Source organism: Sciurus carolinensis, chromosome 1, assembly GCF_902686445.1.
Source record: "Sciurus carolinensis chromosome 1, mSciCar1.2, whole genome shotgun sequence".
Taxonomy (NCBI): Eukaryota; Metazoa; Chordata; class Mammalia; order Rodentia; family Sciuridae; genus Sciurus; species Sciurus carolinensis.
In genome coordinates, this window is record NC_062213.1 from 179,037,618 (window position 1) to 179,052,782 (window position 15,165).

Below are 15,165 nucleotides of genomic sequence, written 5' to 3' on the forward strand. Positions count from 1 at the left end.
ATTGTACAGCTACAATATGCCAGAGAGTGTTCTAAACAGATGATGCCATAGCACAGTAGAGGTCTAGTAATCAATGGAAGAAAGATTAAGAACAACTCCCATTTTACTCTTTTCCCCCCATCCCAAACCTAAACAAAACTGAATGCCTCAAAGTAATCACTCCTCTTTAAACCTCTGATAGACTAAATGTATAGGTGCTAAAATTTGGTTAATAAAATAATCTGCATTATTGAAAACTTCAAAGGAAACCAGTAGGTTAAAAATCAAAGCCCAGGGACTGGGGAGATAGCTCAGTCGGTAGAGTGCTTGCCTTGTAAGTACAAGGCCCTGGGTTCAATCCCCAGCACCAAAAAAAAAAAAAAAAAAAAAAAAAAAAAAAAAATCAAGCCCAGGGTCTCAAAAGATAACTGCACAGCCATGATTGTAGTAGCACTATTCACAATAGCAAGAGGTAGCAGTAACTCAAGTGTCTATGGATAAATGAATGGATAAACAAATGTGGCATACACATATGATGGGATATTATTCAGTCTTAAGGAAGGAAATCTTGTTACATGCACAACATGGATGAACCTTGAGGACATTATGCTAAGTAAAATAAGCTAGTCACTAAAGGACAAATACTTTTTGACTTCATTTACATGAGCATTTAAAACAGTCAATTCATAGAAAAGAAAGAACAGTGGTTAGCAGGGGCTAAGGGATGGGGGAGTTGTTTAATTGGTAGAGAGTTCCAGTTTTGCAAATGAAAAGGTTCTGGAGATGTGTTTCACAAAAATGTGAATATACTAACACTACTAAACCAAACATTTAAAAATAGTTAAGGTAGTAAAATTTTGTTTTGAACGGATTACAAAAAGTTAAAAGTGTTGAGCTTAAACCTCTCTATCCACCTGCCCTGATCCTGGATTTAGGTTCCTGAGCCCAAGCTAGTGCATAGACTTCTACACTGGCCAGTTCTGCCATACTGCCAGTTTTATATCAGGCTGACCTTCGCACCAAAACCCAAGAAGCTTAACCATAGATTATCTTTCCCAATTTTTTGAGGAAAACACCCCACTCTTGACTTTATAATGCCACTGTTCCCTCCATTCTCTTTTGAGACAGTTCATATAACTACTACCTTGAGACTGTTAAAGAGAAACAATGACTTTTCACTGGAATCCACTCTGAACACAAGCCACTGTGAAAAGACCCAGCCGAGTTCCCTGCCGAAACCCCTTATGTAAATAACACCACCACAGGTATATCCAAAATATGAAATAAGTTTTTTTACCTCTGAAGTTAGTGGGTATTTATCACAGTGAGAAGCTAGCTTGTTCTTTTTATTTAATTAATTTATTTATTTGTATGTGGTGCTGAGGATCAAACCCAGTGCCCCAACATGTGCTAGGCAAGAGCTCTACCACTGGGCCACAATCCCAGCCCATTTATTTCTTCTATTTGTTTTCAGTCTGTCTCAACAGAACTCATGTTCCATGAGTGCAATGATCTTGTGTGACTGGCATAATACTGCATCCAAGAATTTAGCATAGCTATGGTAAGTGCAAAATATTTGTTGAGCAAATTGTTTTATCAGAGACTAAAGCCCACTAAACCTAAGGAATTGCAGTATTAGCTTCACTCAGGAAGGAATTCAGTATCATCTCTACCATTATGCTAATAGCTCTAGGGTAGGAATGACATATTCAATGTAGGGAGTTCTTTCAGTATTTGCTAAAATAATACCAAATGGAACATTCTTCATTAAGGACATGATGCTATACTCTGAAAATTCTCCAATTCTAACTTGCTTCACCTTCTACTACCACTCTCATACCCTGTCCTCCTACCCGCAACCTCCACTACTCATGTAAGAACCTCTGATCTTCTTGCTGCTCCTCTAAACAGAAAGCTTTCTGCTCTGAGCTCAACGCCTTTATAGATCCCTTCTCACTGCCCAAGATCTATTCTCCCATCCTTTCAATCTGATGAATGCATATGATATTTCAAGATGCAACAAATATGTTGGCTTTACTTGCAACCAGCAAGAAGAAAGCAGGTGTCCTCTGCGCTCCCATAGCACATTTCCTTTTACTGCTTCAGGAGTCATCACTATGCAAGTCAGTGAGTATTAATAAATACTTATGGAGTAACGAGTCTGGTTGTAATTACAAGGTTGTTTCAGGATTATATTTGATCCTTCTAAGTCACTGGTCTCAACAGGAGTTATCTTATCCCAGAGGGACATCTGCCAATGTCTGGAAACATTTCTGGTTATCACAACTTGGGGAAGGTGCCTCGGTATCTAGTGAGTACAGGCCAGAGATACTGCTAAACATTCTCTAATACACAGATAGCCCCTCACAACAAGAATTATCTGGCCAAAAATGTCAATAATGCAGCTGATGAAGAACACCTGATTTTGTATCTTTTAAACACTTCAAAAGAGGGTCTGGCTCACAATTGATTTCATAAATAAATTGCCAATTATTTCCCCCAAGTTCTAGAAATTTGGTAGGGTTAACTAAATTAGGCAATAAGAAATGAACTACATCATGCTGACAATATAGTCCCAACTCATAGGGTGGTTGCCTAAAATGCAGAAGGACCGGGATTCGAATCCCCGCCACCATGTGATGGAGAGAGAGAAAAATAAACACTTAAAAAAAAAAAAAGAAATGAACTACATCAATTTCAAGAAGGTGAAATCACTGCTCTTCTTATAAAAGATATACCTCACATCAGACAACATCCAAGTCAAAGTATCCACTATACACCTACACACCTAAAGAACACCACTAAGATGATACAGGACACCCTTGTAGTATCTTACCTAAGGTAAGTCATATGTTCATTTTCTCCTATAGGAATGTACTATGGTCAGGACTGCACTATGCCTTTGTAAATATGCTTGAGATGAAAATGATTTAGTCTTAAGTTTTTAAAATCATCTTTAGAAGTTCCTCATTTTTCCTTACCACTGTTAAATTCCGGATTTCTTCCATAACACGAGGCAGAAGGACTGGAGGCTTTGTTGAGGCTCACTGCTAACTAGTACCGCCAAACCCACCTTCTGTGGACATTTCGATAACTGAAACACACAGACATGAGACACATTAGAAATTAATAAAGTCAGACTTTTTGTCTTTCATCATGGAGTTTTTCTTCATAATGGAGTAATTTATCTTCCATTATGGAGTTTTCACTAATTTTTCAATCTGATAAGGTATACATACTTTTACTAGAGATTTCTGGCAGATTCAAATCTTAGCAGAAAACATTTGGAAGAAAGTTTTCCCTTCAGTCTTTTTTTTTTATTGTAAACAAATGGGTACATCTTGTTTCTCTATTTGTACAATGAAGTAGAGGAATACCATTTGTGTAATCATACATAGTGTAATGGTGTTTGATTCATTCTGTTGTTTTTTCCTTCCCCTCACCTTCCCTTCAGTCTTGATTATACCACAGAGACAATCAATGAGCTCCAATTAGAAATATCAAAATTAAATCAAGATCTTTAACTTCTTGTGGGAGTAGGGAAAGACTTTGTTGCCCTAGTCTAGTCCATACTTCCAAAGTTTTTTCCAAGTTCCCATGACTTCCAAGCCATGGCCTGCAGCAGATATGTTAAGGGTCCCTAGTCATTCATATAAAACAAAAATGTCATCCCCCAACTTAAAAGATAAGAACCAGGGGGCTGGGGATATAGCTCAGTTGGTACAGTGCTTGCCTAGCATGCACAAGGCTCTGAGTTCAATCCCAAGCAGCACCAAAAAAAAAAAAAAAAAAAAAAAAAAAGATAAGAACCAAATTTATTCTTTTGTTTCAGACACTATAGTCCCATTTTCTGGAGTTATTAATGATTATTATTACTTCTACTCTAAGGCAAATGCTGTGTCAAAGACAAAAGTGTAAAAGACCATGGTCATTACTCAGTGGGGTGACATGAAGTTTGAACTGAAACTACCTACTTCCCAATTCTTTCCTGACTTGAATCTTGCTTTGGCACAAAGCCAAACACAATACACTAGCAAACAGTAGCTTTAAAGACCACTGAAACAATGGTGAATTAAAATTAGCACAAAGAGAGACAAACCTACACTTGTCAAGTGTTTTGTGATACACATGGATCCCCCCATCAGTTATAACTATAGATAATATGTCTTTAAAATTTATGGAGGAAAAGGAAGGAAAAAAAACAAAAACAAAAAAAACTTCCAGATGGCTTAAATGCTTATCTGGCAAATAGTTAAATGCAAGCAACAGTGTAATTAGGCACAAAGAATGAGAAACTTGGTGATCTCCTAAGAATTTCTATACCAGGGAATTATTGAAAAGGCTTAACATGCCAGTGACAGGATGCTGCAGACAGCTATGTAAGTTGTTTAGAACTAATTCTGAGGGGTTAAAAGAAAAGGCACCAAAGCCAGGTATCACATGATCAAATGTGTCACTTTCAAGACTCCATGTGGATGCATGCTGGGTAGATCACTCTCTACCAGCAGAATGAAAAGAAAGGCTGACAAATCTAGGTACGAATCTAGGTTTAGCCTAAAAGGATGTTCAAGTCAATCTTAAATGTTTATCTGGGATTGTCCCAGAGGTCTCTCACTCCCCTCCCCTTTTCCTTCCAAAGAAAATGAGAGAGGAAAGAAATGGAAGGAAAACAGGAGTATAATCTTCAAAGCAGATTTCACTCTGGTGTAATGACATTAGTGAGGGATGATGTAATGGGAAAAGGTTTGGAGCCAATTTTTGATGTTGGAGGCCTATAAACAGCTCTATACATCAACAAGAACTCTTAAGTATCTGGGAAGCAATATGTTCTTGGAGTTTCTGGAAGGAGTTAAAGGGAAGTGTTGAATCGCAGTTGGAAATGACTAGATAAAATCTTGAGTCGTAAATAATCCAGTGAGATTCCCTCAATTCAGTCTTATGACACTTCCCTTATCAACACATACAATAGTCTATATACAACTTTAAATGCATTTACAATAAAGAATTCAAGGTAATCTAGAGGATATTAATTTATTTTTATAATAGTTTCCTACGAGGCATTCATGATAATGGAGAGAGTGACACAATCTAAAATTCTTTTAAATGGGCAACTAAATTTTTTTTTTTCTGGAAATGAAAATTAAGGAAAAAGCTCAAAAAAGAATCTAATCTTTCACTACATAGGTCCATGGACAGGACAATCTTCCACACAAACTACTACAGAGCCAAAGGAGGAAGATGCACTCATTTGCTAATGACAGGTAGGTTTAAATGGAGTACAAAGGTCTGTAAGATTTAGAAGTTTGGTAGTAAGTTTAGCTGTCCTCTGACCGTCCCAAATACATCACAATGGTACACAATTCAAGAAGCACTTTACAATAACTGTTTGGTTCACATTTAAATTTTGAACTGCTCCAACTCTGGATATGCTGGCAAGATCAGTCCCTAAACATCTGGTGTAGTAAATACCACAAATGAATCTTTGGCTGGCTCAGAGCCACAACACTGTTGCAGAGGGAGTTGTGACCAAAACAGAAGTTATCAAACAGTTCTGTAACTAAAAACGTATTAAATGTTAAGTTTTAACTTGGGAAGATAACAGCAAAAAATACAAGTCAATGCTAATGCCTCATATATTTTATCACATCAGAGAGTTTAGGACTGAAAAGACACCAGGAGACAAGTGGGCCCACCCCTCTAAATGGGGCTCACAACTCCTTTTTAATCTCTGCTCCAACCCCACAACTCTCTACCTTAAGTGGTCATCCCGCTTAAATGTGAGTGCCTGTCTCTCCAGTTCAGAAAACTGGCTTACTGGTAAGGCATTCTTTTCCATCTTTGGACAGGTCTGAATGTTCTTCTTTACATTAAGTTTAATTTACAAGGTAAGTTCCAGCTGAGTTCGGATTTAATATAGTCTTTATAATTTTTCCATCCAGCAACCTCTTGTCGTTTTTTTTTTGTTTGTTTTTTGTTTTTGTTTTTTTTTAATAAATTCCTAAGCTCAAAAGACAAAAGTACTCTATTTAGGACACCAGATCCTCTCAAGGAAAAAAGGAAAGGTAAAAGATTTGAAGCACATTTTCTAGCATCTTTGCAGAGATGATTAGTACTATCTCTTGGAAGCACATAAGTCAATAGTATATTCCTGGAAAAGGTGAGTACTTTTATTCAAAAGGCTCTTCCTAAAGCAGATCCATTCACTGAACTGAGTTTTAAAACTTTAGACCAAGTCAGGTATAATGGCATGTATGTAGACCCAGCTAATAGGAAGGCTGAGGCTGGAGGGTCCCTGGAGCCCAGAAGTTTGAGACCAGCCTGAGCAACAGTGAGACCTCCTGTCAATACATACATACATACATACATACATACATAAATAAATAAGCAAGCAAGCCTGGTGAGGTGGCACACACCTGTGATTCCAGCAGCTCAGGAGGCTGAGGCAGGAGGATCTTGAGTTCAAAACCAGCCTCACCAATTTAGCAAGGCCCTGAGCAACTCAGTGAGACCTTATCTCTAAGTAAATAAAAAAGGGCTGGGGATGTGGCTCAGTGGTTAAACCTCCCTGGATTCCATCCCTGGTACCTAAATAAATAAATAATAAATAGGCGAGCCAAGCAATGTATTTATTTTATTACAGAAGTAGCCCATTTATAACATCAGTGGCCCATGGAAAATGTGTTGGGTTCATCTGGGTGATAAAAGAAAGCATGCATTTAAAAGTTACAAGAGATTTATTCCAGGATTATTTTCATTCCATGTAAAGTCACTATCTCTACCACTGGGTAAAACACCACGTGGGCACAGTATCTTAGATCACTCTTATGAAAAATGTGATACAGAATTCCCAGCTTTAATTCATTATTAATATTCCATTTATTATTCATGCTCATTAATTACTTTATAAATCCTTAAATAAGACTGTTTAACTGTTTAATAATGAGGTAAGGCCAAATTGAAGTACTGAATGGTTGTTGCTAGAAGTACTCTCAGATCCTAGTACCTCTTAATTTATCTGTTTTAAAAAGCTTGCTTTCCACAACTAGAAAGGGAAGAATCAAAGTCCATAATGAAAAGGTTGTTTCTTCAATGCTCAGTTCAACTACCATTTCTCTACAAAGTCTTCTTTAAATATCCTCATCTGGAAGTGGTCCCTCCTTCTATGAACCTTTAAAGTCACTGATCTGCTGCTCTCTTTCTACCCTCATACAAAACCCTAGTATGATCATTATTTATGTTTATGTCTATGTCCCTTCCTGGTATACATGCTCCTTTTTTTCTTTTTGGTACCAAGGACTGAACCCAGGGTTGCTCTACCACTGAGTTATACCCCCAGTCTATGTTGAGGCTGGTCTCCAACTGAATCCTTCTGCCTGAGTCACGGGGATTACAGGTGTGTGCCACCATGCCTGGCTCTGATGAACAAACCATAGGATAGGATCTGAGTATGATTCATCTCTGGATCCCTCATATCATTTAGCACAGACTGATAACTACTGAGTGAAGAGCAAGGGAGTCACTATGAAAAAAGGGCAGCTTGGAGAGTCTAATCCCTAGAGAGACTTACTGGGATTGCCTGAACAACCAAAGGAAGTGGTTACAAGCTGTTATAGGAAGCTCAGAATAAATGAGGCTCTCTCTGAATCTTTAAAGCAAAAAGGACTCTAATCAAAAAGCTGCTTGAAGTTGACTTACTAAAGTGGATTTAAGATAAAAGGGATGACAGAAACACACACACACACACACACACACACACACACACACACACATACACACATGCAAGAAGGTCCTAGAAGTTGAAAGGCAGATTAAAAGGCTGGAAATGGGGTATATGCCAATCCCAAACATAAGTCTTTTGAAAGCCAGAAGCTCTTCAAAAAGGTACCCTGGATAGATAAGCAAAGTTAGAAAAATTAATGACAACAGGTTAAAGAGTAGAAGATTAAATACTAACTACCTCTGTCTGGTCATCGATTAGCAAAATTAAGAAAATCATGAAGGAAGAAGTAAGATGATTCAAACAGACCACTTAAAGTGGGTAATCTAGTTTTTATCACTCTAATATCACTCTTCATCATTCTTGAAGAAATAAAAAAGAGACATAATCAGTTTTTATAATATCCCAAAAGCAGAGTTCTTCTCTTTAAGATTCTTGGAATCTTTCAGGTTTTTGTTCTTAACAGGTACTATGTTCATCAAATCTTCCTTTAGTGATGTCTGGGCACAGAATAGGATGTATCAAAATTACCAAGCTTATAAAATCAAAGAAATTTAGGTTTTACTGCAAAATTTAACCTGATTTCTAAAACTCTGTACCTTTAGGCTATAGCTCTCTATTCCTTGGCATGTACCTCATTGTCTATAGCAAAGTCCTTTATAATATGCCTAAACCTACAACACAGCTCTTTGAAGTAATTAAAACCAAATAGATGTTGTTGGCATCACAGTAACTGTTCAAGGAAAAAAAAAGACCACAGGAAGTTCCTATAAAATAAAGTCCAATTCTTGACCAATGCTGCTTCTTATTAAAGCACCCATCCTGGGCATCAAGTTTTACCTAAAAATAATATTCTCGCTGTTAAATGCAAACAAATAAATCTTAGCCAGGACTGACTGAGAAGCAATCCTAAGTGCTGGTACCATCATGTCCTCTTAGTATTTCCCTATTCAATGTATAAAGCTATAAGCCTTTAGGCTATAAGTGTCACCAATCATTCCTATATCAACAAGTATCTCCTTATGTTCAGAAGCACATATCTTCTTCATTCCCTTTTTTCTGAGTTGAATTTTGAACAGTCTTCCTCTGTCACTGTCATAAGCATCTTATGTTCCAATACTATTCAGGTATCCATTGATGTTATTAGCTCCAGTTCTCTTCATTTGAGTTAGCGAAAACTGCTGGGATGTTAGCTTTAAAAAAGTGAGTGAGAAATAAAGAGAAAAGGACATTAATATGAATAAACAAATGGATAAGGAAGAAAGTGGGTAGAACTTAAGCTTATTTGTACTTGTTACTTTAGATATTCTTCCAAACTACAAAAAAAAGTGAAAAATAAATGTGAGGACTGAGGCATTCAAAACAAACAACTTCACCAACAATTTGGTGTTTATATAGATAGAACTTAGGACATATACCATTATCAATCATACTGGCTAGACAATATCTCAAGTCTCAATAAGTTAAGTTAACCTCAAGCTGACAGAAGGAAAAAAAAAAAAACACTGCTCTGGAAATTAAAAGACCTATGTTTGTACACTACCCTGATACCAACTAGTCAGTGGTCTTGGGCCAGTCACTCCTCTAAGCTACTTCTAGAATTGTGTAAACTGAACACATACATCATAGGGGTCTCTAATGCTCTGGTAGGAAAGTTCTACACACTTACTACCTGAAGATGCAACACACGAATGTATACAAGGGAAAGCTAGGTGACTGGAAAGAAAAAAAGGTGCAATAGTCTTTTTACTTAAGCTCATATAAAGTTTCTACTTAAGCAAGAAAGCACCAAGCCCAGTGCCAGAAACCTTATTACTTACATTCTAAACCCTTACATAGCTGGGCACTAGCTAGTCATACTGGCAGACTATTATATAGTCCTTACCCCCAAAATGAATAATGTCTTATTTTCCCCAATTCTGATTAATACCCAGTTCAGTGTTTGAGGCAAGAATGAAGCTGCACCTACTGGATACTGATGCTTCTCTAAAGACTAAGGGTTGGAACTGGCTGACATTGTTGTTCTTCAAGATGTGATCACTAGGACATTTTAAAACTGGAAACGGGGTCACTTTTCCTTCAAAAACATGTTTCTGTTTGATATCTACTACAAAACAGTCTCTGAAACAGGGGCCATATAGCACAGGTGTAGTATAATGAGGAGGAAATAAAGGCACAGTAACCGGTATATGCAACACAAAGTGATAAAGGCACGAACACAACATTTAAAACTTGTTTCTGTGGAACATAAAAAAGTACGCATGCATCTTACTTCATACACTTTCTTCCTCATGACCTCATGAATACTCAAATTTAAACCATTCCTGCATATATGACAGCAATAAAACATGTTTATCATTGTTTTGCAGGGTGGTATACAAGGACCAAATGTTTAATGAAGCATTCTAAAGCATGATTAAAAAAACTACAGCCCACAAGACATATGTGGCCCACAGCAACATTCATTAGGTATGAGTTACAACAGAAACTCTACAACCTGCAAAGCCTAAAATATCATCTGGTCCCTTAAAGAAAAGGGATCATATAATATTTAAAACCCTGTTAAGTGTTTTATCTCATATTTACTAGTGGGGAAACTGAGCACTGGAGGTTGAAACGTGTGCCTTGATCACACAACTGTTACATGGTTCCCCTGTAATGTGTAATGTTTTAAGGCAATGTGTATTCAAACTGTTCAGAGAGAAGAGCAATTTCAGCTTGGATACTGACTTAAATCCTTAGCCCCAAAGATCATTTTTATCCACTTGCTCTAAACATCCCCCCAGCACCTCCTGCCCCACAGAAATAAATCTGAATCTCTTTGCCCCTCCAGTCTAATGAGAGTAAATAAATTCTTGCAGGAAGAATGGAGAGTAACTGGTTTTTCAGGTCCTGAGACTGAAAGGAAATTCTAACATGAATTAGAGATAGAAATAGGGCCTGTAGCCTAAGTTAACTTGTATCCTAGAATAAGAGCCATTTTGCTTCCTCGGTTCCTTCTGAAATTTACAAATAACCTCTTGCTCATTTTCTGGCAGTATTCTGTGTTTGGGTGTCCAGGAGAAGTGAGAATGTTTCAAAGATGCCAACTTAAGAAGTTTAGAATTTACAAACTACTTGCCACATAAATTACCCTCAATTGGTCTTCACTTAGCTCAGTCACAAATTTATCAAAATCATTCTAATTCTACACATAAGGCTAAGAATTGGGTGCCTTAAATTACTACTTCCTTAAGGTCACAATACAGTAAATAGTGGAGACAGTAATGCAAAGGCTCTAAAATTCTGTTCTTTATTAGTTTGCTTGTTCTCACTTTTTGCACTGTTTTAAGGTAATGTGTATTCAAACTGTTCAGAGAGAAGAGCAATTTCAGTTTGGATACTGACTTAAATCCTTAGCCCCAAAGATCATTTTTATCCACCTGCTCTAAACATCCCTGTGGCAATCACAGAAGAGAAGTGCTAATCACACTTCACCCCATCATATAAGCATCCTTCTCCTATTTCTTTTTGTCTCCCTTTCCACACTCTGCCACTCTTTTATCCTTTTCCTTTGCATGTTTTTAGCTGGATCAGCAGTACTTATGAATACTCCACTTCAAACAGTGGGGGGCAGTAAAGTTCAAGGTTAAAGAAACTATCAGATGGGGGTTCTTACTCTCTGGCCCACTGGATATTTATGATCTTGAACAAATCACTTAACGTTTCAGGGCCACTATTCATCAGTCACAATGTACAAATGGGACACTACATATTAGAAGGTCTCAAAAAACACTGAGCTTCATAGAAATGCCAGATGGCATATCATCCTTACTGGTCAGAATTGGTGGATAAGATACCTAAGTCTCAGCCTGAAAGGTCCCAGGTACAGACAGTATCAAGCCTAAGGACAACCTCTTTTGGGTACTGTAGCAAGTGACCCAATTAGCTTCTTTATCTCTCTCACTGAGATTACTTGCTTTGTTTTTAATATATTTCCTTTAAAAACCATTTTAGATACATGGAAATACTATTAAAGTGGAGAAAGATCTTCCATCTTTTTAACAAATATGAAATAATTTTTAAAAGTCCCTTAAACTACTAAACTTAGAATGAATGTTCAAGTTCCACATAAGCAAAGAACTAAAGCTGAATATGAGTGGGAATGCTTCAAATTTAAATCCCTGGGAATATCAGTGATCAGTAGCTACAGAGGTTTTCTCTTCATACTAATCCAAAAACATTTAAATTCTTAGGACATTTTTTTGACATCTCAAACTTTTAGAAACTAGAAATAAATGGGTATTTTATCTTGTAGAAGATATGGAAAAAAGCAGAGTTCAGGGTAGCTCCCCTACCTACCTGGCCCCACCACCCAAACAAAGACTCTGTTTTGAGCTCGGACAAGAGCTCTCTGTTGATTTCATTTCTCCAAGATTCTGAGTAAGGAAAACATGTCCTGGAAAACAGCAATTTTTTAGAACAAAAATTCTGGATTATAACCAAAACTTCAGGTGTTGGGGGGAACAGCATTGAAAAGAGGCTTGCACCTTTCAGTACAACTGTAAGAAAATTAAATATACACGTTTACTAGGGACAGCTCATTTTTTTCTCCCCAAGAAACCACTCCTGGAATATAAGATTAATTTCTACCCCAGCATCAAAATACAAATAAAAAAAATTTATTTCTTTCTATAAGTAGCATTTTCAGACTTGTATAATATTATGATTTTGACATTTTTTAAGCCTGAAATTTCCATACTTATATTTTCTCCCCAGTTCTTACATAACTATCTGTTTCTGGCACATCCTCAACGCAAACATGCCCTGCACATAGTGGGAATTCAATGTACATCTATCAAATGACCAGACACAAGCTCCTCAAGAACTATTTTAAGGCCTCAAGTATTCTTGACCTCACTCAGGGTTCTCTTCTTTGAAATTTGCAAACAGGAACATCTTTTTTTTTTTTTTAATATTGAAATACACTTTATTAATAAAGAGTGTTGATGAGCATACCAATTTAAATATGAAAATGTTTTTCAACTTGACAATCATTACACTAAAATAGGTTTGATAATCTTATTCACAGGAATTATAGTTTACAGACCATTTCATTAATATTTCCTCTATTGATTCCTCCTCTTCTTCCCATTGCATGGCTTACTTCTCTGTTAAACTGATGACCTCAGGGACATTCTTAAATACTTGTGTTCAGTTGTACAGCAATCTCTGTATAGTAATCCAGTGGAAGACTAAGTGAGTGGGGATGGATAAAAAAATGTGTTCTACTTTAGAAAATGTAGCACAAATATAGATTATTATCTAATCTGAGGCTGCACTGGAAAATAGAGAATTATACCAGTGAGTTAATCAGTCTAAAAACTGTGGGGAGGCAGAAAATTCTCAATTAAAAACCTGGAGGGTGTTATAAGAATGTCAATATGAGCCTGGTTGTATTGATTCAGCTGTATGGATTCTGCTGACTCACAAACACAGAGAATTCTGCCCTCTGCTTAGGGTTAGGGGGAGATGATGGAGGAGGAGAAGGAGGTGGGGGGAGATAAAAAGAGAAAAGCCTGAAAAAGGGACTCTAAAATGCCCAAATCCAAGATTCCTACACATTTTAAGGCAGAAAATTTAAAACCAGAAAGTTTAAGTTTTCCAACCTTGTTAAACTGTAGTTTTATTCAAGGAGTGGAACTAGACCACCTGCTTACCAGCCAATAGTGAAGCTAGCAAGGCCTTGTAAATGCAGTTCACTTTTGGGGGCCTAGTGAACTTTTCATAGCTCAGAACAGCCTTAGCCCAATTCCCTTATTGGAGGTACTTCCAAAGTTGCACATTTATAATAGGAATCACCCAGTTAAAACCCTGTTCAGTTTTCTAAGTTATAAATATTGCTACATTGTGAAAAGGGCTGACAATGTTGTTTTTGTTACGCAGCCATGACTCTAAGAAATCAGAATTCCTTTGTTCTACCTTACTAGAAGGTAAAGCAAAGATTATAAATTACATCTAGAAAACCTAAAGCAACTGATTATTTAAAAGCAACATGACTCACCTAAAAATACTATTCTCGGTGATTCAAGTCAATAATACAAAATTTGGGAGTTGTTCAATACACACCAAAAAAACGTGCATATGCACAGCTGAGGGCCACCACAGAACTCCTAACACAACTCAAGTCATGTATTTATTTTGAAAAAAGTAGTACTTTAATTATTCAAATTTAGTGAATTTAGGAATCATGAAAGGCAATTTCCAAAACACTGGTAATACTCAACAGCATCTATCCACTTGTACAATGGTTTGTTCTGAGAAGTGGCTGTGGTCATTCTTCCTGACAAAAGTTTTTAAAGTAAATGAATTTGACTACATATTTGCTTCTACTATAAACAATATGTTAAGTAGTCATATAATGTATAAAGACTGAGAACGCTTGAGGAATTACTTCTTTTTTTTTTTTAATGTGTGCCTCTTGGGGGAGAAATATGCACAGAAAAAGGGAAGGTGGGAAGAGGAATTAGTCCCATAAAATGGACAGTTATAAATTGTTCATCAACGTACAGAACAAGGTACAGTGCAGAGTCATCATTCTCTGCCTCCTGTTTCCTCACCTTCAAAATGGGGACGATAATATTTATTACTTATAATAGGTAAATACCAAATAAGAGAATGAGTACTAAATCACATTAACTATAAACTACAAACTACTATGCTTAACATAAATACTGCAAACTATTATACAGCTTACCTACCTTCAAGGGTAGTTGTATGGGCATTTGCCAGTTAATTACCTGGAGAAAATAATCATGGAGTTCAAGATATAAATAATCAAGCAAGGTGACTGGAAATTTACCACTATTTCTCTAGTGAAAAGTTTCTTATTACTTTTACTTCAGATTGAAGATAATTACAACATATTAGCCTAGAAACCAAACACAGGTGCCTTATACCTTTACTTCAGATTGAAGATAATTACAACATACTTAGCCTATAAACCAAATATAGGTGCCTTATACTAAAAAATACTGCTAAATTCTATATGAGGTTGGTCCCATTTCTGGAAATAAACTGTATGTGCTACTCAATGGTGTTATCATGGTCATGTGGCTATAAATTATTTGCTAAGACTGTCAAATTCCTACAAACTTATTATTTTTTGGTGCCAGGGATTGCTAGGGGTGCTTAACCACTGAGCCACATCCCCAGTCCCTCTTTTATATTTTACTTTCAAACAGGGTCTTTGCTTAGTTTTTTAGGGTCTCACTAAATTGCTGAGGCTGGCTTTGAACTAGCAATCCTTCTGCCTCAGCTTCCCAAGTTGCTGGGATTATAGGCATGTGCCACCATGCCCAGACTACATGTTTATTTTTGATTGGCTTTAGGCAGGATGCTGCCATTTGAAGTACAAAGCTAAACATCAGTGTTTTAGTCAGCTTCTTTGCTGCTGTGACTAAAAGACCCAAAAAGAACAATTTAGAGGA

The 15,165-nt window shown here is 36.8% G+C and overlaps 1 protein-coding gene across 2 annotated transcripts in view; it reads right to left on the reverse strand.

Moving 5' to 3' along the window:
• The window catches only part of Nfyc (nuclear transcription factor Y subunit gamma), a 62,785-nt gene that overhangs the window by 26,677 nt on the left and 20,943 nt on the right, over positions 1–15,165 (reverse strand). For both annotated transcript variants that reach the window (XM_047559050.1, XM_047559055.1), the window contains exon 2: positions 2,961–3,073. The gene's annotated coding sequence lies outside the window, so the exon portion shown is untranslated. The remainder of the gene's footprint in view (positions 1–2,960; positions 3,074–15,165) is intronic.